The sequence below is a fragment of the Phalacrocorax carbo genome, chromosome 2, assembly GCF_963921805.1.
Source record: "Phalacrocorax carbo chromosome 2, bPhaCar2.1, whole genome shotgun sequence".
NCBI classification, from domain to species: Eukaryota; Metazoa; Chordata; class Aves; order Suliformes; family Phalacrocoracidae; genus Phalacrocorax; species Phalacrocorax carbo.
The window spans coordinates 79,260,058-79,286,211 of record NC_087514.1 but is presented as its reverse complement, the minus strand read 5'-3'; the positions used below and the strand labels follow the sequence as shown (position 1 = coordinate 79,286,211).

The 26,154-nt window shown below is 42.6% G+C and overlaps 1 protein-coding gene across 5 annotated transcripts in view; it reads left to right on the top strand.

The window, feature by feature from the left end:
- Positions 1–563: 563 nt before the first annotated feature.
- Positions 564–26,154, top strand: part of SEMA5A (semaphorin 5A) — a 354,573-nt gene continuing 328,982 nt past the window's right edge. For 2 of the 5 annotated variants that reach the window (XM_064443359.1, XM_064443363.1), the window contains exon 1: positions 1,863–2,241. The gene's annotated coding sequence lies outside the window, so the exon portion shown is untranslated. Of the gene's footprint in view, positions 1,081–1,218; positions 1,529–1,861; positions 2,242–26,154 lie in introns of those variants that run through there. The other 3 variants (XM_064443361.1, XM_064443360.1, XM_064443364.1) reach the window with 3 other exon arrangements.

Genomic DNA, 26,154 nt, shown 5'->3' with positions numbered 1-26,154 from the left:
ATTAAGTATCTTTTTATAGGATTACTCTAGCATGGATCAATTCCACTGTTTTGTTTGTTTTAATAAACTCGACACTTTTACTCTTTTAAATGGAGGTCTTGTTGCAAACAACACAAATCAGTTTCTGCTGCAGTTTGTAGCAGAACCGTGCAAATGCTGCCATAAAAGAAAAAAAAAAAAAACAACAAACCAAAAACTTTTGATGGAATTCGTTAAAATACTCGTACGAACAAAAATAACCTCCTGGTTTAATACAAATGGGTTGACTAAGCACAAAGGCATACGTCGAAAACACCGTGAGTGCAGAAATGCAAACGTACGTACCTGGGGAGAGATGCTTGCGCGCCGCGGCTGCCGGCCCCGCACTGCCACGTCTCACCGCCCCACGCGCGCCGCGGGACCTTTATAGGGAACTCTCCCAGGGCCTAAAAATAAAGTTTCGGGGCTGACACGTCGATCCGTGTCGAAGAGGGAGGGGAGGGGGCGGAGAGGGACTCGCCACGGGCTTTGACGTGGTCGCAAAAATGTCAGCGCCGCGGTCCCTCCCCCCCGAGCCGCGCAGCGCAGGGGCTGCTGCCCACCCGCCCAGCGGGACGGGTCCGGGGCCGCCGTTCCGCACCGGCCCCCGGAGGCCCGGGTCGCCGGGCTTTGGGTCGCCGCGGGTGGGGGAGCGCGGAGGCGGGGGCGCGCAGCCCTGGCCCAGGCGGGCGCTCCCCTGCCCTACCCTGCCCCTCCCGCCCCGGGGCAGCCCCGGCTGCCGCTGGCGCCCGGCGCTCCTCCGCCTCCCCTACCTGCTGCGCCCCGGCTTCGGCGGCGCCTCCCCCGGCCCCGGAGCCCCCCCTCAGTGGGGCGACGCGGAGCCCCGGGCACCGGCCGGGCGCGCTGCGCCCTCCCACCCCGCGGGAGCCCCTGCGGACCCCGCACCTAGGGAAGCTGCCCCTCGCCCGCCGCCTCCCCTCCCTCCCGCGGCCGCTGCTGCAGCTCGGCAGCGTTTGTTGTGCTTAGTTGTACTGGCGCTGGGGCGCCCCTGCTCGCATCCCTTCGCGGGAGAAGCCTCAGGTCATGCTTTTCTGGGCTGCGGTAAGTAAGGGAAAAAAAAATATATTTAAAAAAAGAATAAATCAAAACCTCAACCCCCAAGCACAAATATCTCAACCAGTTGCAACTCTTCGGCTGGCCCGGAGGGGGGAGCGCGGGGGAGGGAAGGGAGTAATGCGAGATCACCCCAGCCCGGGGCAGCCTCGGCTGCGGGCTGCGCGGCCACCCGCGCATCGCCGGGGACGGACGGACCGACGGACGGGCTGCCGCTGCTCCGCCCCCGCGGCGGGGCGCTCGGTCCGGGGCGGGGGGGCGGCGGGCGAGGCGCGCAAGTGCCGCGCCGCAAACTTGGTGGGAGCGGGCGGCGCGGCGGGGCTTTGCGGGGCGAGGCTGCGGCCATGGCGGCCTGAGGCGGCGGCGGCGGCGCGGAGCGGGGCATCAGCGCGGCGGCAGCGCCCGCCTGCGCCGCGCAGCCCTACGGCGCCTGCAGGTAACCCCCTCCCCTCTCCCCTCCCTTCCCCTCCCGGCCCCCTCTCCCCCCGCGCCGTGCTCGGGCTGGGGGCGGCGGGGCTTCGGGGGAGCCGCGGGGTCGGCGGGTCCCCGGCCGCCCTCTCCCTTCCCCGGGCCCGCCGAGGGTGGGCTCCGCCGGGACGCCCCGGGGGGGACGGGGAGGGCGAGGAGGCCGGCCGGGGTCCGGGCCGTCGCGGCGGCAGGGTGCCGGCAGGGGGAGCCGGGAGCCAGGCGGAGCGGCCGTGCCGGCGGGGAGCGCTGCCGGCGGCCGGAGCCCCCTCTCGGGCATCGCCCGGCCCCACCCCCCCGAAAGTCCGCCGAGCCTTTCAAAACGGGCGGGCGGTTCTCCCCGGAGACGGTGCTCTTTGCTCGGGAAAGGAAAAAACCAGCTGGGGAGGCAGCCCTGTCTTCGCCGGGGCTGAGACCCGACCGGGGGTCCCACCCGCCGGAGGCTTTTCTCGCCCCGCAGCCTGAGGTGCGTGGCGGCCGCTGAGCCCCGGCTGCGGGGGGGCAGCCGCTGGCTCCCAGGCGTTTGGGAGGGGTTTTGTCCCACTTCGGCAAGTGAAGTTTTTTTTGCTCTTCCTCTTCTCCTGGTGAGAGCAGAAGAGAAGCGGCGTGAAGGGCACCGGCAGTTGTCTGAGAAGCGTGTGTTTTCCCCTGGGATGCGCTTGCAGTACGATTTGAAGTCCCAATGTACGTTTATTGCCGCTGTTCTTTAACTGGACTGGCTTCGCTCTGTGGCGTAACCGTATTTTGGCATTTTCTGGATTGTGGGGTTTGAGTTACCGTTCCGCAACAGTGCAGGAGGGAACACCTCGGTCTGTCGTATTAACCCATCGTTTTGTGAGGATTGCTTACCAGATAAATGACAGCTCTTAGGGTTTGTTGTGTTATTCCAGATGCTCGGTAGATTGACGCGATAATTGGCCCGGGATTATTCCTGGGGGGCAGCAGGGGTGGGGGGAGCTGTCAGTGTGTCCGTTCCTTCAGCAGACTGGACTATTGGCAGGAGAGGTCTGTGCACGCACGCACATGCACTCTCGTGAAGATGGTTAGTATTTGCAAGACAGCAGCTAAGAAAAACATCCTAAAGCTAAAAACTGTTGTTAAAGTTATAGCAATAGCGTGCTCCGGCACCCCTAAGGTAGCGCGTTGGAAGGATGTGTTTTCTGAAAGCTAACTAGCCGCTCTTAGTTTGAATTTTTGTGTGAAAGGCTGGTATGATGCTAGCCCAGGTAGAGCGCTGTAAAAATAAGAATTTTTCATAATGGAAATTGCACTCACATCTTAGTTCTAGCAGTTTCAGCGTCTGCCTGTTGTTACATAAGACTCAGTTTAGCAAAGTTTGACTTACTAAGAATTGTTGAGCTTGGTGATGTCACGTATATAACGCGTACTCAATCAAAAGCTTATCGGTGCCTTGAAAGGCCGAGGTATGGCCTGAGGTACTTTGCTTAGCCTAGTGAAAGGTTTTGGTAGACTTCTGTGTCTTGTGCTGTGGTTCCCACCTTGCTCTCCAGCAAGGTACTGATACTCTAACTTTATTACATTCACTAATGGATTCATCTCATTTTCTCATTTTAATCCTGAGCAGCTGTGAGGAGTCCTGCTGAGAGCTAAGATTTTGCTCTGGAGGGTGGCAGTTTGCGTTTCTGTTCGAGAGGCTGTTTTGAACTAAGTAATGTAAACACTTGCTCTTAAGTTGTACTGCTTATTCCTTAGGATGTTGTAACAGTTTTGGTTGAGAAAGCTGCAGGCATTAATCTCGGTAGCGTCTCATTTCTTTTAATCTTTAACCAGTGCCGTTTTCTTGAAAAACTTGCAGGTAGTAGGAGTGCTCGTGCACTTTGTAGTGTTCCGTAAACTTGGGTTACATCAGGTTAGTTGCACTCATTTCCTGCTGGGCAGAGATGCAAAGGGTGGTAACTATGTATTGCTGCTGTTTTCAGAAGAAAAGTTGTGTGGTGTTTTTTTTTTTTCCCCTTCCCTCTCAGCTACTTAGGGAAGCCACGTGGATTCTAATTTCTGTTGATGTAGTCTTACACAAATACAATGTGTTCTTACACAGATGCAGGATTTTCACTGAATGAAGTTCATTACTTTCCAGTGAGTAAACTGTACGTTACAGGCCATAAACTGCAGAAATACAACACAAGCCTCCTGCGAGCTTCAGTTTCTGTGTTAAGAGGTTGTGTGCAGGAATTCAGGCAAGGGAGCAGCTGAGCTCCTGGGATGAGCAGGGGCAGACCCTTTTCTGCACTGTAGTCTGCAAGGGCTGCATCACTCCGGGTGTTGGCAGAGGGTTATTTCTGTGCTGTAGGACACGTAAGTGGATAGTTGATAGTACTACCAGTTGATAGTAGGTGTGTACTACCAGTACTATCGGTTGATAGTGGTGGGGAGGGTGTGTGTAATCTGATACTGTGTTATTTAACATAAAGCAGTATCTAGTAATTACCTAATATATTGTGATGACTGGCTTCTGAATAGCAATGATATATGATTTAGCTCTAGTTTTAACACCTGATTTATAAAATTTTGATACGATCCTGATGTTTGGTAATATATATTCTAAAGTTACTACAGCTCCTGAGATGAATTGGTATTGCTGCTGCCGTAATTATAGGAAGCAGCACTGAGGAACTTCTCATTTTCTGTCACATCATTTTATAGAGATGTTTAATGCAAGTTTTTGTCAGTGCTGAGTTCTCCAAATTATAGTTAATCAGTCTGTTTCTCTTTATCATCCTTTTATCCTCTTTGGCCTGTGTATACAATCCTATTCAGAAACAGTTTTAAGTTACAGACTATATTCTTGCTCTTTCCTAATGTGTTTCATAAAGCTGTAACTGATTCAAAAGAATGTTTGTGGTTTGTTGTTTTTTTTTTTTTTTTCCCAAACACTGTAAACATTTTTCAGACTGACTCTTTTGAGATATGTTTGTCAATGGTTCACAGTAGGCTAGATGTAATTTCCAGGCTGCAGCATTGCAGCTGTGACCTGTGGAAGACAGGTGGCAGTCTGCTATCTGCAATTCTTACGGAAACCTGGGGAACGTCACAGCTTGAACTGTGCACTTGAGGTAGTTTGCTGTTAAATCTGTTGTTGTTAAAACAGCAAACTGTCTCCAAAAAAGATCGGGGCTTTTGTTTTAGTTTGCTTCCTAAAAGCATCCAATTATTTATTCGGTAAATTTGCCAGTTTGTGTCTAGGTATAACGCATTTGCTTAACATTTGTCAAGAGGGTAGCAAATGTAAAGCAAGTTAATGACCCCCAAACTGCAGTCTAATTAGCGTCTTGTTCTTGACTTTTTGCTGGAATGTATATTCCAAAGTATAAAGCGTGTAAATCTTTTGTCATTTAGTGGATTTATTCATGCATCTCTTCTCAGATTTATGTCTTCCCTCAGGTGCTTTGACACAATCCAGCTCTCTGCTGTATAAATCAACTCTTTATCTCCATGCCCATTATTTTTTTTAGAAATATATTAATAAAATGAATCTCTGTTTGGGGACTTTTTTGGAAGGAATCTGTACTTGTGTCCCAGTGTATATTAGAAAGTCAGGCAACTTCACAAAGGAGCTAATGTTAGCGATAGTAGCAGAACGCTAGGATAGAGATGAAGTCTGCATTGAGGCCTTTGCAGGTTAAATTCTTGAGTTTAACTCAGCTGTTAAACTTTTCTTTTCAAAGGTTATCTTTCCAAACAGTTTGAACGATTTGTTTTAGAAAGTTTAGATGCTGTGTAATGCGTCAGCGGCACTATAATTTCCAAACTTGCCTCTAATTAGCTTATCTGTGTTACAAAATCTCTTTATGCGATAGCAAAATAATATAGATTTTCTTTCCTTTTCCAATTTTAAAAATCAGGATATATACCTTAGAATTGTTGGATCTTCATTTCTGACAGAACTGGCCAACCTTTTCATGGCTACCAACCCTGGTAATGGAAATTACTGTTTCACTTGGAGGATGTCGATTGCGTAGCTCTAAATCTTTGGCATATAATTTGCTGATTTTTTTTTTTTTTTTAACTCCTTGCTAGATGAACAGCAACATGCAACCACTTAGCAATATTTGCTTTGTTTAGGAGAAGCTTACAGAAATTATAGCTTTCAGAATGCTGAAATGAAGCCTGTTGCTGTTCTCTCTGTAATATTAGAATGCTTTCTTAGGCTTTACTAAATACATGTGATGAATGAATGAGAGCGTATGTGATGGCTGCAGGATTGGTTTATAATCTGAATGGATGGCCTGAAGAGATGGGCCACACTGTAAATTGTGGGATTTTCCCATCTTCTCTTCCTCACCTGTCTCTGAATTTCAAAATTAAGCTGCTTTCCCTGCTGCTGCCTTCCTTCTCTGAATTGCTAGTCCAGGTGGAAACCCAGAAAGCTATTGAAGTGTGCTTTCTGGTCAGACTTATGTTTAGCTGAGAATGAAGAATTCTTAATGTAAAGTTAACTATAAGGCCTCTGTAGCTAGTGAGAGAGTATTTTAATAATTTTGGGCCCTGTTCTTCTGGCCCACAGTAAGATTGTTGCTGAATCACTCACTTCTATTGCTGGTGAACTCTACAGACAAAGGTATGCAAATTAATATTTGTCATGTGGTTTTAAAAACATTTAGGCAGTTGTTCTGCCTGTGTTTTCTCCAGCATAAAGTCACTTCAGAAATTCCTGTTGCCTTTTTTTTTGTGTATGTGTGTTTTTTCATAATCTAGATCACTTCATTGACCTGGTTTCACTGGAAGTGCACTAACGCTTACATTGGCAAAACCCCCTAGTTATGAAGTGTATCCTAGGAGAACTGCTGAGATGGCTTTGGTATGGGAGAAGACGTATGGGATAAAGCCCTTTCTGTTGACCTTGTCTGATAGAAGTGAAACTGCTGAGTACTTGAGGCAAACTCCTCGCCTTGCCAGTTATGGGAGGATAGGTTGCGTATATTGCCTTGTGTCTCCCAAAGTCTGGAAAAGTTTTAGGATTTCTTTACTAAGTCAGAGTCAGAGTTGGAGGCTGTGAAAAGGGATTGTCCACAGTCATTGGGCTGGTATGTTACTTAATCTGAGTTTGGTTGTTGATGGTCTCTTCTGTTATGTCTTGTTTGCTTTCTTATTCTGAACTTGCAGTAGGCTTGTATAGTAGTTTTATTAGATTTTGTCATCAAAACTTGTGTGTGTATTCTAATATTTATTTAGCTTTTCTTGCTGTAGTGCATGCTTTTCCTTGCTACTTTTTAAACCTACGCAATGATATTGAAATTCTTAGTAAGAATATCTAGGAAAGAGCAAGTGTGCAAAATTTCTACTAGTGTCTGATGTTATATTACCCAATATAGCAACACGGGACTCATAGTTTAGCCAAAAGATGAGATTTCAGCTTTGGAAGGGAAGAGAGAGGTCTGTTTCCCAATAGTGCTCTTCAAGGCACATCAGTCTGGGGTAGGCCAAGAGTCTGATGACTCTTGTGAGCCTTATGAACTGGCTGCGATGCTGAAGTAGCTAAAGATGATGCTGGTGGTGATGTTGTCTCTTGCACCTGCTTCTGACACTGCAAATCCATATTTTGACTCTCACTTGATAAGATACTTCAAAAAAAAAAAACCCAAAACCAAACCAAAACAACCAGAAAACCACCTTAATTCTTGCCCTTTAATAAAAGCTTCTCTTTGTGACCTGAAAACCACTGTATGCTGTGCTCCCTGAAGACAGGCAGGTATAGGTGGAGGATGCTGTGCCAGCCAGAGACTATTGTAGTTTGTTGTCCTCCTTGGCAGTTCTGGGTCTTTATGTCAGACAGTTGTCTACTGGGTCCTTTTTGTTGTGCCAATGTAACTCTTCATATGGATCCTTACTATAAACAGTATTAGGGAACTGATGCTCTTAAAAAACACTTTTTGTCTTTAACGTACCCGTGGCTGCTGATCCCAGTAAGGCCATATAGGCTCTGGTCTCAGTGTAACTGCGGGTGTGCAATGAGTGTCATCAGGTGAGGAAGGAGGGGAGAGGAGGATTGTGTGTACAGATAACAATTCTGATTAGTCCCTCAAATAACAATGAAATTTAGGACTGACAGAAGAGCTCGGGTAGGTTTTGCCTCAGTGGTGTAAAGTGTGTTCACACAACTTTTGGTTATGTTAGTTTTATAAGAGCAACAGGCTCTGTTCTGGAGGTTGCAGATGGACTGGGGCACAGAGGTATGCCTGTCTTCACCAGCAGTCTAAACTCATCTGAGGACTGAGGTACCTAGGAGGCAAGGCCTCACTGCATTGCCCTTGAGTGTGTCAGGAAGCGGGGAAATTCAGTGTAATAATCTGTTAAAAACTGGAGGTCAGTCTTCCAGAACTTGTCTGTCAGACCTTACTCTATTGAAAAATGATAATGGATTCTGCTACCTGCTGTTGGAATTGATAGTATGAAATGACATAAGTGTTCTACACTGATTTGCCAAAAGCATGAGTTCATGCGTACAAATCTAGAGACATGTGAGAGGTGAAGAAGTTGGTGTTTGTGGGGAGAAAAGATTCTGTTGATGAATGTGGGTGTGAGTCCTAAAATGCTGTTACCCTGGGCCCTGGACACTTATACAAGTGATGTAATTCTGTCATAAAGCTCGGTCAGAGTCTACAGGCTCACCTGAATGGTCCAAGAGAATTGCAAGATTTTCCAATTTATCTTCTGTTGCTTTCCTGAGTGCATAGTGTTAGACTCCTTACCTGAAGCATTAGCTGTCTTTAATATTGAAGACAAACAAGTGCAGCTTGGGCATCATCCTCTAACTGCTGGTAACAAAGAAACTGTAACTAGCAACAAAAGCAAAAAGAAACATCTGGGCTCAAGATCTGAATCACTGTTCTTTTTGCCTTTGTCTGTCGTTTTAAATTAAATTAATGGTCTGGGTGGAGTGACTTGTTTTCTTCCTTCAGTATCCTTTCTATAAGTGAGTTTGCAACTAGCTTTTATTAGAAAATTTCGTTTTTGCTTGCTTATCTATAACTGGCAGGGAAAATTGTTTTGCAAATTCACTTAATCTGAAGGACAATGAGACCAGTGTTTGGGTTTGAAGAAAAATAGTCTTGAACTAGAGATAAACACTTAATTCTGATATTTAACTTGAGTCTTTATATTTATCTCTCAAACCCGTAATCATAAAGTGCTCTTAAATTAACTTGAGCAAATGTGTTATTTTCCTTTGAGTACCTACATGAGCGCATTGCCTGCAATAGGCTATCTGCTTCTTGGGAAAACACACGTTAGTCTTTTTATGGGATGACTGTTGACAAAGCTTGTCCTTCAGCTTCAGTGGTAGAGATGCTGTGTTGTAATTGTTTTTTTCCAGAAGGTTAAAAAACCTCCTAGTTTATTACAGAGGCATATCACTAGTATTTTTATAAGACAAACTATAAGAATTGCATAACTACATATATAGGGAGCTCTGTTTGCAAGGAGCAATACATGTGCTTAACTTCCTTTTTTGATCTACTGTGAATTCTTTGCAGAAATCAGGCTCCATTTATAATTGCATGTATTTGTTAATTTTGTAGATTCAGCATTCCCCATTAAAAAGTCCTTTGAAAGAGAGGATTTTTTTTCCCTGCTACTCAACAACCTTGACTTTTTTTTTAATAAGCCCCAAATTGCTACCAATGCCAACACTGAAAACTCTGAAAATGGCATTTGAAATGAGCAGAGCAGTTGACACCATACTTATTCCCAGCTCTCTGCACATGCTGGCACCTTCAAAGATTTATCTATAGCCATAGATCAGGTCTAGAGAATGCAGTTACAGATGAAACCTGAGGATCTAGTGATTTCTGTTTTTAACCAGCAGATTGCTTCGCTTTTTGCCAAGCCAGGTGCTTGTCTCCCCTTGCCACTTTGTGCATTGTGGGAAGTGTTGCTTTATGGCATGTTTAAGTCCCTTGTTTCCTTGTTGCTTATTTGGCAACTAAAATTTTCTAAACCTTATAAGAAATTATGCATAGGTGTTAATGTTCTTGCTTCCAACATAATTTATTTCCCACAAATCAATCTTCATATGAAGAACAGTGTTTCTGTGTTTATATTAATCTCTGTAGATAGTTGATAACTGGGATGATCAGTGTTAGGAAAACTCCCTGGGTGTTCCTGAGTATCATTTGTTTTGTCTTTTAGGTACTTATAATGCCACCCTGTGTCCCAAAACATTAAGGGAAAAAAAAACCCTTTGACTTCATGATAGTATCTGGGTTGACTTTCATCATTGTATAACTAATCCTACAAGGATTAGCCTTATGTGAAGTGAAGTGCTTATGGGAGCCTTACTTTTGTGACTGAGTCATAAGAATTTGGGTTAACAAGACTTAGTATTATATTGTTGAGGTTGACATGTCATACTGTGACTGAAAAGAGTTTGGAATTGCTCTTGTAGGCAGCTAACCAGGGAGAAAACGATGAGCAGACCTAACTGATAATCTTCTCATCCTTAGCAGTGGCAACTTGTATATAAACTATTAGTATCTTCTGAAATGTTGTTTCATTTAGTTTCTTTTTGCAGCAGTAGTTCCCAAGATATTCTCACCATTTTAACAGCATTTAAGCTGACAACTGTATTCCTTATCCCTTGGTCCCTGGAGCTCATCACCAGAAAAGGCTGTTGCATCAGTTTTCCATTATCAGATTTTCTGGTGGTAGACCTGGCGATTCAAAAATGAATGGAAATATAGCATACTTCCCCCAAGGCATCTACAAATGGAATCTCTGTTCACACAGAGAAGTCCATACTTGTTTGGTATGGTCACTCCCAGTGCATTCCACTATAGCTCAGCATGTCATAGTTAATAGTCAGACCAGTTATCCCCAGGGTATTCAGCCCCCTGAGCTGGAAGGCAGGGATGGATCACAGAATAAACACCCCATAATCCAAGAGGAGGCAGTTTATGACCTGTTGAGCTACCTGGACACTCACAAGTCTATGGGGCTGGATGGGATCCACCCGAGAGTACTGAAGGAGCTCGCCAAGTCACTCTCCATCACTTATCAGCAGTCCTGGTTAACAGAGGAGGTCCCAGGCAACTGGAGGCTTGCCAGAAGGAGGATCTGGGGAACTAAAGGCCTGTCAGCCTGACCTTGGTACCGGGGAAGATTATGAAGCGATACATCTTGAGTGAGCTCATTAGGCAAGTGCAGGAGAAGCAGGGGATCAGGCCTAGCCAGCATGGCTTCCGGAAAGACAAGTCCTGCCTGACCAACCTGACCTCTTTGTATGACCAGGTGACCTGCATAGTGGATGAGGGAAAGGCTGTAGATGTTGTCTACCTGGACTTTAGCAAAGCCTTTGACACTGTCTCCATAGCATCCTCCTAGAGGAGCTGGTGGCTCAAGGCTTGGATGGGTGTTCTCTGCGCTGGGTAAAAAACTGGCTGGATGGTCGAGCCCAGAGAGTTGTGGTGAATGGAGCTAAATCCAGTTGGCAGCCGGTCATGAGTGGTGTTCCCCAGGGCTCAGGTTGTTTAATAACTTTATCAGTGATCTGGATGGGGGACTGAGTGCACCCTCAGTAGGTTTGCAGATGACACCAAGCTAGATGGGAGTGTCAATCTGCTTGAGGGTAGGAAGGCTCTGCAGAGGGACCTGGACAGGCTGGATCGATGGGCTGAGGCCAACTGTATGAGGTTTAACCAGGTCAAGTGCTGGGTCCTGCAGCTGGGTCACAACAACCCCATGCAATGATACAGGCTTGGGGAAGAGTATCTGGAAAGCTGCCCTGCAGAGAAGGACCTGGGGGTGTTGGTTGACAGCCGGCTGAACATGAGCCAGCAGTTTGCCGAGGTGGCCAAGAAGGCCAATGGCATCCTGGCTTGTATCAGGAATAGTGTGGCCAGCAGGAGCAGGGAAGTGATCGTGCCCCTGTACTTGGCACTCAATACAGGAAGGACATTGAGTTGCTGGAGTGTGTCCAGAGAAGGGCAACGAAGCTGGTGAAGGGTCTGGAGAACAAGTCTTGTGAGAAGAGGTTGAGGGAATGGGGTTGTTTAGCCTGGAGAAGAGGAGGCTGAGGGACGACCTTATTGTTCTCTACAACTATCTGAAAGGAGGTTGTAGTGAGGTGGGTGTTGGTCTCTTCTCCCAAGTTACTGGCAATAGGACAAGAGGAATTGGCTTCAAGCTGCATGAGGGGAGGTTTAGATTGGGTATTAGGAAAAATGTCTTTACTGAAAGAGTGGTCAGGCATTGGAACAGGCTGCCCAGAGAGGTGGTGGAGTCACCATCCCAGGAGGTGTTCAAAAAACTGTGTAGACGTGGCACTTCACGGCATGGTTTAGGAGGCATGGTGGTGTTGGGTTAATGGTTGGACTTGATGATCTTAGGGGTATTTTCCAGCCTTAATGACTCTGATTCTGTGTGAAGCAAAGGATGCAAGTCACTCTGTGCAGAACCATTGAAACTGTGAGATTTCAGGTGTCTCATTCAGTATGGCATGAAGCAAGATGGAGACACTAGCTAACCGCCTTCCTGTAGTGTTTCTGTTGACTAGAAGGTGCCCATACCCCACAGGTGACATGTTCGGTTTGCTCAAGGTTTTGAAATGTCAAAGAAATATCAAGTATGACACATCCATGTAGTAAAACTAGAGTGTTGATACTTTGGTAATGTGTGACAAATGTATGAGAATTAAAAGTAGGCTCTGATAGGCAGAATTCATTTGAGCAATAACTTCTGTGTAGGAATTGGTGGGTGGGGCTCAGTGACCAAAATTACTCTAGTTAGATGACTGGATCATAGTAATGCTCCCTCCTGTTAGTAAAACCTATGTATAATATAAAGCTTTTAAATTGTAAAATGTATCTGTGACACTTGTAATTTCTTAAGGAACTGTTTGCAAGCAGCGTTTATAAATGTTTCCTGGTTTACTGAATGCATGGTGATAATTGACTTTACCTTCTAGTTCCTGTTTATATATATAGGGGTGCATGGATGGGGGTGTGTACGCTCTTTTTCCTCTCTATACACACACATGCATTCACACACACATTTTTACAGACTATTCCAGTTTGTCAAACAGTGGTACTGGCTAGATCATGTGCTCCCTCTGTTTAGTGAAAAAGCTGCTGTAGCATCCCAGACAAGCCAATTAATAGTGGAAGGACAGAGAGGCCTTTCTGCTGGGAAGAACTTATCAGCTTCAGTCCAGTGGTTAGTGCATGAGGCCATGCCAAAGACAAAGTGAATTGAAATAGAGATCAGGACACTGTTCTGATAGTCGATAGTTTTATTTTGAGCTCTGAAGAGCTCATCTCTTTGAAGAGCAAATAAATGCTGGGATCAAATATTGATTATGTGTAATGTCTAAAATTCATAAACTTCTTAGCTTTATTCTGGCAAGCTGGACTTCAGGGAAGAATGGAGCAACCTTTGCTTGAGAGTGGGGAAAAAAAAAAGTGAATTAATCCTTCCTGATGGCTATAGTGGCATCTCTTACAGGCAGAGGTCATGATGAGATTTGACTGGATTCAGAAGATACAATTGAATCAGTAGAATTTTGGTAAATTGGATGGACCAGAAACATGGACAAAGTCATTGGACTACAGTAATAAGAATGGGCAAGAAGTTTGAGGTTTTAATATACTTTTCTGAAAGCTGATGAACACTTTGTAAGTGTAAGTGCAAGTATTTCTCCATAGTTTGCCTCTGATTTAATGGAATATATTGCCATGCACTCTTGCTGCAGGCTGTGATTAAGTCCAGGCATTGTGTAAGATTTAAGTACAGTTATGTTTTAATTTCTAAATCCTTCAGGTATTTCCCCTTCTGTTCCCTCAAACTGCGGCTGTAGTTCCAAAAGTGGGATCAGTAGGTCCTACTATGTTATTTGAGATAATGTACAATAGTATGTTGATTTTGTAGGGTTCTCAATTAACGGTTAAGTTGCTTAATGCTAATGAAGGGGGGTGGAATATTGAGGGTTGACATTAGCACTGCTTCACAGTCCACAGAAATTTGGAAATAAATGTTCTACAGGGTTTGTTATCTACCTTTTGGTATAGCAACGCTAGTAAAAGAAGTTCACATGCTCTCTTAAGTTCCTTTTTGCTCTGTGTGCATTTTAAGAAAAAAAAATTTCAGAATATCCTGTGTTTTATTTTTTAGTAATTTGTCTTAATTCTGCTAGATCTGCCATATGCAGGACAATGCCTAAGGTATAAGGCAGGCCAGGGTACTCCTGTGTTCTGCCAATAGGTTTTATGAGGGTAAATGTATTAATGAACAAATGATTCTCTAGACACTGAAGTGATTCTTTTGTGCGTATAAATAAAAAGGCATGAATGGCAGTGCTAGTGTAGTTTGCTGATCCCTCTCTGACTAATCCATCAAAGATGAGAGCCTGCTGTGAATTTTGTATCTAGCTGGAATTACTCTTTTCTGCTTTCAGTTTCTAGTAAGTCAGCCAGGAGAGCGTCCCAGCAGGTAAAATTGTTTTTGTGAGCAAACCATGCGCAAACTTAGCCTTGAGGTAGCTATCAGAAGGCGTGCCGAGTGTTAGTTACCTCGGTCCCATCTAAGACATGCAGGTCACCTTTCCTGGATTCCCATAGCCCAGGCTGAGTGTGTTGCAGTTGCTGGACTCTGGGCAAGCAGGGCTGCTGGCACCCATGTGGCTGGCTGTTTTTTTTTCCTGCTGCTTTGTGTCCTGAAGCTCAGTAGAGAAGGGCAGCTGCTGTGCTGCTGTTGGGTGGGTGGGTTTGGTGTTGGGTGGTTTGGGGTTTTTTTTTGTTTTTAATGTGTTATTCAGTGAGTAAAGGTAATGAGGTAGGTAGCAGGCAAGAGGGGACACACAGCTGGCAGAGATAAGAGGTGGGAGAGGATGTTTTGGATGAGTGGGATTGGAAAGATTGAGGGGAAACGAGAGCCTGTTATGTCATAGGAGAACGATGTGGTGGGAGCTAGCGCACTTCATATGGCCAGTTGCAAAATTGTGAAAACCTTTCCTCCTTCTCTCTGCCACTACACGCCTGGCACCCCGCGCAGGCTCGCACCGTTGCCCTCTTCAGCTTGCCTGGGCTGTTCACAGGGTCTGACTCCTTTTGGACTAGATCAAGAAACAAGGTTCCAGCTGGTCATATCCATTGCAGCTGTGCTGCTTTTCTTAAGTACTTAGAGGTATACAATTAGCTAATGAAATGCTTAACATAGAGTTTCTCACAATTGCATGAAACTTGATGGCTGTGTTAATGTAAATAATTGGCAGGCAGAAGGAGTCGCTATATAATATGAACTACAGAAACTGAATCTCAAGTTGGAAAACTGGGTCAGGATAATTGGAGTAATGTCACCAGCTCTGAGGGTGGATGCTGTTTTCATTTGTGTTGAAGGTCTGTGGATCTACAGCTGTTCTCCAGGTACGAACTTTCCATGCAGCTTTTTCATTATTTGCTTTATGTTTCTTCTGTGAATTATGATGTACTTTGCAGCAGAACTCTACTATGGATGAGATGATACTATGGAAGTGTTACGGAGATAAATAAGTTAATTTTTCAAACTTTTAAACTGCACACTGAGTATGTGCTTTAATTTATGGGATGGCTTTGCTTGTCTCTTTTTGAGTTCCAGAGTAAGCGTGAAATGGCAACAACCTTCTTTTAACTCTTGGAAAGAGATTTTTGGTTCAGTGTGGTTCCTTCATAACCCAGAGCCAGACTCTTTGCTCTCTACCTTTTCTTCCTTTCATTAAAAAAAAAGTAAAAAACAAACAAAAACACCCCCAATGGTTTTTACTGAAGCAATCAAAAAGCCAATCGTCTCAGTTGTCTGAGAACTTATGGTTTATCATCAGCAGAAGACCTATGAAGCGTTACGCTTCAGTTTGGTGTGGGAGCACAGTTGAAATAGGTTGGAATAGCATGATGACTTCTGCCTGAGTTCCATTAATTATGGCGAGTCTGGAACACAAAATGTTTGCTTAAATTGTTTGTAATACAAAGTGTATTTGGAGATAATAGTAAGACTTTCAATATAGCTGCTTTATTCCACTGTCAGCACATCCAGACCTTTTTCCCCATGTGTCTTTAAATTCTTCCTAAAAATCTTTCAAAGGTAGTTTTATTAACTTAACATAGTGCAGATGTTGCTAGCTGTGAGGAATAAGTCACAATGGCTTGTAGTGTTGTGTCAAAAATATCATTAAGAGGCTTAGAACAAAAGGAGCAATTAATGAACAGTCTTCACTATGAACAAATGTCAGACTCCTCCAGGGCTAAGGTGCTTCTGTGCCATATTCATTAATTGCTCTTTTGAACAAAGTTGGTGTTGATGACTGGGTTTAATTAAGCATACCTGAGAAAATCCACAAAACCAGATCAGAAGTATTAGAATGAAAAATTTGCATTTAATTTAATCAATAAAGGTTTTTTTCTTCTCGTGGGGGTTTATGCTTCATGTAACTGTGTGTGGCTGACATTTTCCCCTAACCATTGGGATTGTCTTCATTCAAGATTTTGGCAGAAGTCTTATTGTTTGCTTCAGGATGTATGCCAAATGCCATGCTTGCATCTAAATCTCTATGATTAAAAATGTATTAAAATCTGTCATGGTGGACAACAGCTCTCGGAACGGTCTCAATCTACCTGTTGAAATGTGGCAGGTAAGGAAAGAAGTGCATGTGAGTAGAAAGGTAGAAATCTGAAACCATGATTGCTAAAGCTCATTTCAAACTTGCTGACCCTGTAACTTGGCTAAAAATATCTCCTTGGGAAAACTAGACAGCCACTCTGTAGTATAAACTCTTATGTAAAGCTGGATTGTCCGTGCTACTCAGTGACTTACAGGTCTAAACTGAAGCTTGATGAATGGTGTTCCCCAACATCCATGTTGTTACGTGGAATATAGTAATACGTTTATCACCATGTTTGTTTGTTACATTTTTGGTTCTAATTTGCCACTCTGTGAGACAGAGGCAGGTGTGGTCAGTATAGTATAGATGCCTGCAAGAGTCTGCCTGGAAGGTGACGGCTATTTCTTTGTTTTTTCTGTGCATTGAGCTGAAAGCTGCAATAATATATGCAAAATACTGTTATTTTAGGTTTTGATGAGAAAGACTGGGGGGGGAGGGAAGACTAATACACACCACAGCTGACTTCTAATTATACTGTTTCCAGGTATTTATTTTGGTTTTATTCATAAGTTCTATTGTGTAAAGTCAATCAGAAGATGAAGAAGAGGTTTTGTGAAAGAACTTTGGAGTAGTTTGCAGTTTTGAGCCAAGCGGTAACTGGAAGCTTTAATAGCCGAACAGTACCACTTCAGAATTGGAGATGTGCCACTGGATGGACATGTCAGAACTTAGCAAAAATAGCATATCCTATAGTGGGCATTCATTTAGAAATTTAAAATTAGCGTTGTATCCTGGATATGATACTGCAGGTGGTCACAAGCACTAAATAGCATTCAGCACTCTCTGTTATTCAAGTGGGTCTTAATATAATACTTTAAACATTTCATGGTTTTATGCAAGGCTGACTGACTGTTATTACTGTTGTTCTTTATATGGCACCAAAATGTACAATGTGTTTCCTAGGTATTAAAACAAATCCTTGGCCAGAGATGTTTAACATGGTCCTGCGTGAATGGAAGTCAGTGGCGCAATTCCAGCTGACTTCAGCTGGGAGTATACGTAGATCCTGTTTTATTTCTGATAATATATATATCTAAACACACAGTCAGCTGGTGGGATTGAGAGTGATTTATTTTGCATTGTACTATTTTGCTTGTAGCATTCCAATAGAGTTTGGCCAAATAAGCTTGAGGAAAAGTGCTGTCCCCTGTATTAAGGGAGTGTAAAGCTTGAGGAAAAACAGAACTTGGGTATTATGGTTTGATTAATTGCTTGAATATTTATGCAAATTACAGTAGGTTCTGATGAATTGTATGGGGAAAGTCTGCGCTGACTTTTTCTTTCCATTATCCACTTCTACCCTTTCTGCAAAAGTAGAGGGACATAGTCTTTTTAAGGACTATGGGCAGGAAGTTTCTTTAAAACCCATTGGAATGACCTGTGAAAATAAGATAGGATTTTCTTATAACTTATTTACTGAGTGTAGGTGTTAGTTCATGTGTTTGTTTTCAGAGAGTGGTAACAAAAGCATGTGTTTCCCTTTCTTGCTCTCCCTCAATATATAAATGTGTGTGTGTCGGGGGATGTGAGAGAGACAACAAAACTGTGTATATGTAAATATTCTCTTAGAGGACAAACATCTAGGAAAAAATGATTGTTTCCTTTATTTGTTACGTTTTAACTGTATGACCTTAATTTTTCATTTATTCAAACTGAGTGTATTAAATTATTTTTTTTTTTGAGATTATCACTAAAAAGATTGGCTTCTGGCTTTTAAAAACATGATTTTTAAGTAAGGTAAGTGACCTGTTCCATGTTTTCAGGTTTTTCTGGAGATTTTTATTGCTTTGTTCACACATTCTTTTTAAAGCATAGATTCTTACAATTCTTTGTCATATTGCATAGTTGTGAGCATTTTAACAGTTTCTTGTGGGATAAAAAGAATTTTTTCATCCTTAATTTCAGTGATGTCTAATATTTTCCTTTAGTATCTCTTCTAAGAATTTAGGTAATGCTGGGATGAAGAGGTTGAATTTTGAGATGTGACACTCACTGCTACAGTAAAGAGAAAGCTATTCACATGTACAGAAGTGGTGATACAACAGGTACAGCGGGTAAGGCAGAAGTGTAATTTGTCCAAAGGTTCATGGCTCTTTCTGTTTATTTGCCATAGCAGGTTAGTGGCAGGCTTCAAAATAGTGATGGGATCTGAGCGGCACTTGTGCTTTGGAAGCTGAAGGGGGAAAAACCCACATATGAAATGTTTAATGAAGGTGTTCTTAAGTGATTGCATTTTTGCTCTCTCCTGGCATTATGAGACAGTTTTTCAAACGGTGGGTCTTCAGGACAGTGGTGGTGTTCTCCTTTTTCTGCCTTCACAAAGCAGCCCTTAGGGAGGGGGAAGGGATTTGGAAGTGGAATGCTGGCCAACACCTCTACACCTTTCCACCACGTGCTAAAGGGATGAGTTAGCAAGAACAACTTCCCTGGTTCCTCTTCATCTATGAAATACTGTTTCAAATGCTTCATGTCTTTATGGAAATGGATGCACTATAGCTCAATAAACCTAAACCCAGTGGCCTAAGCAAATGTTGTTTTTTATTTTAGTTATAAGTCTTCAGATTGTGAGTACACTAAATAAGTGGTTTCAGGAAGAAAAGCAGGCTTTTGCCCACCCAAATAAACCTGACCTTAACATGCCTGTAGTATGGTATGGTGCCGCAAGGATCTTGGTTTCTTATTTGCAACTTGGAGGAGCAGACATTAGGACCGTACTGCCGTGGAAGTGAGTGGCATTACAAGAGCATCAGCCACAACAAAACTTAGCGCATTAGCTTGAAGCAGAAATGAACTCTGCAAATCTGGTTTGCTTCCCAAGTGAAATTTGTGTGTGTGTGTCTCATTCTTCACCTGCAGGGAAGCAGTAAATGCAAGCACCAAAAAGAACCTTCTGAGAAAGTGTATAGTACAGGATGAATTTTGCAAAAGCTGAATACTGTGTCATGGGATCTAGTGAAGTTATAGTTATTATCTTAGCATGATACCTATAATAAAGGTATATAAATAAAGAAATAACATATAATAGATTAAAAAAATACAGGCCTATATGCCTTTCCCCTGTCTAGGGGGAGAAATTAATTTGTACATGCTGTTTGCAAAGCCTTTTGTAAAGTTCAGACTGCTTCAACGGAAGGTGCTATATAGGTAAGTAGGTCAATTATATCCAAGTCAAGTGAACTTTTTTAAGTAAACACTTAGGAGCTACTAATATTCTGATCAAGAAAAAATCCTGATGGTGTTCTAGGTTTTATCTGGAGAGCAACATAAATAGTTGAAAACCACATTTAAAATAGGAAAATTCAGAATAGCTTTTGTTTCTCCAGTGTGTCTTTTTAAAAGAAGTTCTGTTTGTTTTCTAAGGCTTTTTTAAAAACAAAACAGATTACAAAAACCCTCAAAACAACAACAACTCCTACCCCCTCCCCAAAAATGACTAATTTAATGGATATTTCAAATACAGCAGTTGTGCTGGCATAGCTGGATGGCTGGTGAAGACTCTTGAAGGCAAAGATCACTTCTGGACTCTCTCCTTCCCCCAGCCCCTCAGCTCCTGTGCATCTTGGTAAAAGCATCCTGAGCAAAGCATTCTTGATTCATCTCTGTGAACAAGCCACATCTGTGTCTGGGATGGTTCATGTCTTTTTATAAAAAGGATTTAAACTTCACAGAAATAAATTATTCCCATATTGTCATTAGTTTTAATGCTAATTTTAGACAAAATTGCTTTAAATATGGGAAAAAATCCTCCATGTTACTTGTTTAGGAGACAGCTGGAGCCTCACATGAGAAGTAGAAAACATGGCTAGTTCTTTATGACATGACATTTCAGGACAGATTGACAAACAGATTGAATGACATTTGAAAATGCAAGATGTTGTAAGAACTCGCTGCCTTAGCTATATGTAAACACTGCTGGGAGAAAAGCAAGCTTTTATTTAAAAAAGAAAAAAAAGGTGGGGGAGAGAAGAGCATGCTATGCTTTAAGCTCTTTCCTTGTATGATTAACACCTGGACTGTCTTCAGAAAAGGCATGTCTTTCTGCTTTTATAATTTCAGGGAGGTTATTGACTGAGCAGTAGGGTGCTTTTTTTCCTTTATCTGATGCCTTACTGAGTTCTTTGCAGGCTCCTGACTCTGTTAGGAAGCTAAAATTGGAATTTTAGCTATCAGACATAGAAATCATTAACAACATTTATTGACTTCTAAGCACTCTTCCGTTATCTTGATTCTGTCAGATCACCCTTATCCACTTTCTGCAAAACATAATTGAAAACAATGAAATTTCTCAATGTTTTGTGGACAGGTAACAGAATGGAGAAGATTTTTATTTCAGAAAACATCATTCAATATGAAGCTATAAGAAGTTGCATCTGCTAGCACTAAGAACAGTTTTAACAAAGAAATCTCAGCTAAAAAGGCTGTGTGGTGCTTCTACTTTGTCCTCTGCATTAAACCAAGAGAGGTTTTGCAGAGGTCAAATAAGGAAGTTGTAATGGAAGTGACACAGAAATCCATTAACACTGACTTCTGATTTTTAGATTTCAGTATCTGTAGCTTCATTGCCTAGTGAAGTTCAGGTTTTATGGTAATGATTAATGCTCTGGTTTTGATTCTTGAAACTTGATTTATGTATGAAACTCCTACAAAAGAGTAGGTGCTCAATGGCAAACTGCTTCAGGGTGAGGAAGTGAGTAAGAGGAATTAAATGCAGCTTTAAAGTAGTGGTCCTGTTTATCAAAGAGCATTCTCCATAAGGACTAATAATATTGTGTCAACTCAGAAAAGAAAAAATGGTAAAGAGAACATAATTAAAATTAAAAAGCAGAGAATTCTTTTAATAGACCAGAAAATAGGATACAAAACTTAAAAGCTAAAAAGGAAACATACTCTTTTTGTAACACAGAAGCAAGTCAATATAATTTCCTTATATTTCACTTTGCATTGGAACCAAAGCAATATACAGATACGTCTTGCTGGATATGTATGATTATTTTTCCTTAGAAACGTGCAAGTTTCTTTGCTTCTTAAATACAGCAAGGGAGTTGATAAATGGACACATTAGAGAGTTTGAAGTAAGTTAGAGGCTTGGATGGTTACAATTTTTTTATATTGACTTTTATAGTAAGTTCTCCCATGTTTTAGAGTACACGATGTGAAAGTTGGGAGCAGTGACAAAAATCTGCTTTCTAATGGTGTATAACTGTATCAGATGGGGCAAACCTTTGGCCTTTTTGGTAGGGATTAAATCTGCTCTGAGGATGACTTGGCTGGAGCCGCCTTCCCCCCCGCCCCCCCACTTTAAGTTAGGTGTTGATAAACAAAACAAAATGCTGCCCCTATTTGCTAAGCTTGTTTCTTTTTGTCACCTTTCTGTGCTTTTGGTCTCATAGATCATCCCTCCTCCATAAATTAACCAGACAATAACATCATCTACTTAGAAGTCCTGTGCCACCAGACACTGGGAGATTAAAATGCTCATCAGATCTGTTTATGAGAATTGTATTATTTTTGTTGATCTGGAAAGTGTATTTATTAAGTATGTCTTCTGGATGCTGGTTGTGTCATGCTGCCCAAGGGAAACAATCCTCCTGGCCAACTATTGTGTTTGGTTGAATTTAGGCAGGTTTTACAAAGTTTCTATTATGTTACAGTGCTGTGGATATGTGTAGAATAGATGCTAAAAAATTGTGTGAGAAGGGTAAAAGGAAGGTCGAGACGAGTAGTCAGGAAGTAGCAGGGTGTCAGGAGATGGGTTTGGAGTGAGTTCAGAGCGAAGAGGCTGATCAGGATGTGTGGGAAACAGTAAGATGCGGAAGGCTGGTATTAATTTGTCAGGAGGAATGTGATGAAAAATGAGACTCGGATAACTGCCTGAAGGTTTGAAAGCAATCTTTGATGTATTGTGAAATAAGTGGCCAGTGACATTTTCTAAAACAAGGGTGGCATGCTGTCAGCTCAGCTTTACATGGGGACTCCTTATTTTTTTCTCTTTTATTTCAATACTCTGTAATAACGATAGCAGTAGGCAATGATAACGCTGTGGGATACACTGGGGAGGCGATGCAGGCCTGTTGCAAGTGGCACCTGAGGTTGTGGTGTGGCACTGCACAGGCACAGGGAGCTGTCTTGCAGCCAGCCTCTGGCTCCTGGGCGCCAGGAGCTCGCATGGGACTTCACAGTGAGCTGGCGGTATTAGCTCGGTCAACAGCTCTGAGGCACAGCCCTGTTGCCTCATTCTAAAAGGAACTAAAGTGGTCGTTAGGTCATGCCCAGAGCGATGCTCCCTCTGGTTTTCCTCGGGCAGCGGTTTGCCATCAGCTTTGCTGGAGCGTGTGTCTGTGTACGAGCCACCTGGCGTCTCTGTGGGACTTCTGTGGTAGTTGTCTCTGTTGTTGAGTGTGTGTGGAGCACAAAGTTAGCCATATAATCGCGCGCGGATATTGTGCGTTCAGGTTTTCTACTGAAAGTATGCTAAACTCAAATCTGTGGGGCACCTGACATTTGAATAAAGAAACAAAGTGCCTCAGCCGGGATGATTCAACTCGCTGCATTCACACTAATCATTTTAGTTACGTTCACACTAATCATTTTGGTCGTATGAGAGAGGGAAGGAAAACGTGCCCTGACATGAAATGCCAAGTGCAGCTTGACAGCAGACTCTAGAAGGTGTTCTTGAGGGATGCTGGAACTGCAGTTTGCAGAAATCCTAGCTGGGAGAGGTAGAGTGCTGTTTGGTTTTGAACAGCAAGTTTGCAGATGCTTGCTGAGACTTTTGCCTGGTGACTGTAGTTGCTGCTGGCCTCTTTGGAACATACAGAAGCATGTTTGCTGTACCGTGATGATTGGAAAATATTAATTTCGTTACACACAAAAGTCCCTAATGAAAGGTTGACCACTTTCTGCCACTGTTAATTTCTTAACATTTTGCAAATGTAATTGCTGCGATGATTACCGAATGCCAAATTGAATTTGGGGACATAAGCAATATTATTTTACCACTAGTCTAGTCAAATAATTTTTAATGAGACAAAGAGCTAGTTGAACACCCAAATTGGTTTGTTTACTTCAGTAGCTTAACTGCATTAAAATCAAAGCGCTTGCATGGGCAGGGGGTAATCTGTGTCATTGCTGGATGCCATTAATCACCCCCTTGACTGAAGGCAGCAGTTTTGAAAAGTGACTTGCAGATGATTGAATAACTTTACTCTCTACACCATTAATGGTTCCCAGCAGGCTGCTAGTGTGCAATCACAAACATCTGTGCGTTTGAAAATTTCCACTTCTCTAAACAGAGACATATTTCACGAAGGAAAAAAGGAAAGAAATAAAACGGAGAATTTGTTTTTGCACGAGTAGCTTTTTGGAAGAAGGACTAACTGGACATGTTTCTGCTTTAACTCTTGTATGTGATAATATCTGAATTTATCTTTAGATCTTTATGCTCGTGATGGCATTAGAAGTTTTTTTTTTTTAAATTTGTTTTTATTGTTTTGGCTTCATGGGATCTTTTTGACATTTGATATCCAGTAGTGAAAGAAAATGTATTCTGCTTGCCAAATAACTCAGGGATGTTTATGTTTTAGCGGTGCGTTTAAAGTAAATGTAGCCACTTGCCCATAGATACTGCAGAGTGCGCATTGCTTATTCAAAGCTGATAGTTCCAGCTCTTTTGGAAACCAGCTTAACAGAATGGAGAACAAAAATAATTTCTCCAGGCAATCCTTCTAAATGCTTGTCTAAAAGACCAATTTAAATACACAGGCAAAGTGCGCTAGGCAGTGACTACGCTTCCTCTCTGTATCGTCAGTATTTCCTAGTGCTGCTTTGGTTGCTCACCATGCCCCAGGTGGGTGCTGTGTACTTCTTGTCACCATCATAGAATCACTGAGTGTAGGTTGGTCGGGACTGGTCAACCACCCATGTTCAGACCATGTTTGTTTTCGTTTATTCTCTTCTAGCACACTTTATGGAGTATCTCAACTTCAGCAACTTTGTATTCTTGAAGACTTTCAGTACTTGTCCTACATATCCTGCAGAGAATTAATCGAAGACTAACTTTTGTAAACATGAGATTGATAGTGTTGTTCCACAATTCACTTTTCACTGTTCTTGCAGTGAAAAGACCTCAGCTAAGAGGACTTGGTAGGTATAAAAAATGGGGGGGGGGGGAACAACACCCCCAAAACCCAAAGGAAGGAAAAGTGCCTCCTTCATCAAAGATAATTTGGTTCTGTACCAAACACACATTTTATCTTATCTATGGGCAAGGATAAGGCAGGCTTAATCAATTTCATGAAGCAGTCAAAATTTATTGTATAATTGAAAAGTGAAGGGTTTGCATCCATTAATCAGATTGGTACTGGGGTAGGATAAAGATATCCTTGAGGTAGAAATCTAACGATTAATAATGAAAAGGAGAGTGAGATGAATTGTGTGTGTTCTCTCACAGCTGCGCTGTATGGGAAGTATCTGTTCCTCCAGAATATGTTTAAAAAAAAAAAGTTGGTGTATAGTAGGGCAATAGAATGTCTAAAGTTTGTTAAACACCTCTTTGATGAAGCTGACTATGGTCTTAAAAGACTGGGCTGCTTCTCTTATTTCAGCATTGCTTTTGGGGTGGGAAACGTTACATGGGTTCAGTTACCACTTCACTGTCAAGGGGGGAGAGGGCTTTTTCATGCTGGACAAGTTATTTGAGACAGCTACTTAGATGAGACACTTGTCTTTAATTTGTGACCTAAGAGGTCTTGTATCCCTGAAAATCCTCCTAATCAGTTCTTTGTGAGCTTCTAATCTGTTTAACTTCTGTGGCCCGTGGTTTAAATGCAAGGAAATGTACTTGTCCCTCGTGTCTTGGGCTGAGAACCCAGGGGGGCGATGCCCAATCCTGAGCAAAATATATGAGTTTTGAACTCATTGAATGTATTCCGGCTTGTCATCTGAGCTGTTCATTCCTGTGGTCGATAAGGAAATGCTGGAAAAAAGCCTGACTGGCAGAGGGATTTTGGTGTGCCCGCTAACCTCATATGTTTCATCTGTACGTGTGTTGTATTACCTGTTTACTTTTCTTTAGATACAGAAAATTACTTTGTGATTAAAAGCAAATATGCACTGAGACAGAGGTATCCCATCTACAAATCCTTCCCTGCAGAACTTCTGTAGCCAGAGGTTTTTGAGCAGCTACAGTAGTAGTGAGGTGACAAGGGTTGCTTGCAAAACCCCGTGCCAAAAATGGATTTCATGTTTGGCCATACTGATGGTCCTGATCCTGTTAAATGCCTCCTACTACCCAAACTTTTTGTATAAGTATGTATTTGGAATAAGCAAGACAGAGTCTTTGTGTGCCAAGACCAGGAAAATGAGTGTTCATCCCATCTAGGGTGAATTGATAACAGGAGGATCATTAACTACTGGCACTTGTCCTGGAACATAGGCTGCAGATGCTATTAAAAGACTGTGGCTGTGGATTAAACCTCTCTTTAGCATGAGCATCCAGTAGATCATCATGAGGACAAAGAATGAATCATATTTAAGTTTTAGAATGGTTTTCTGTATAAAACAAAGGAAATTCAAGGATCTTACTTGTCCTGTGTGATTGATTTTTTTTTTTTCCACTCCTCTAGTGCTTATAGGTTGTGTTGGATTATTCAAATGCAAATAGTTTGTTGTGAGTTTATCTCTAAGATTAGTAGTTTCATTTCTTCTTTTTTTCATTATGGTGACTGAAACTTGGTTACTTTTCTGTACTTTTTCTTCTCTACTGCAAGTGTCAATGATGGTGCCCAGTTCTAGTGATGGATTTAGCGATACAAAGCTGGGTTCCAACCTCCAGTGTTTTCTGTAAGGCAATCAGCAAATGATGATACCTATGAATCATAATAAACTGAGGCTGGGCCCGCACAGAGACTGGTAGACAGGCAGCGCGGGGTACTGTATTCACTCTTTGCTTGCGC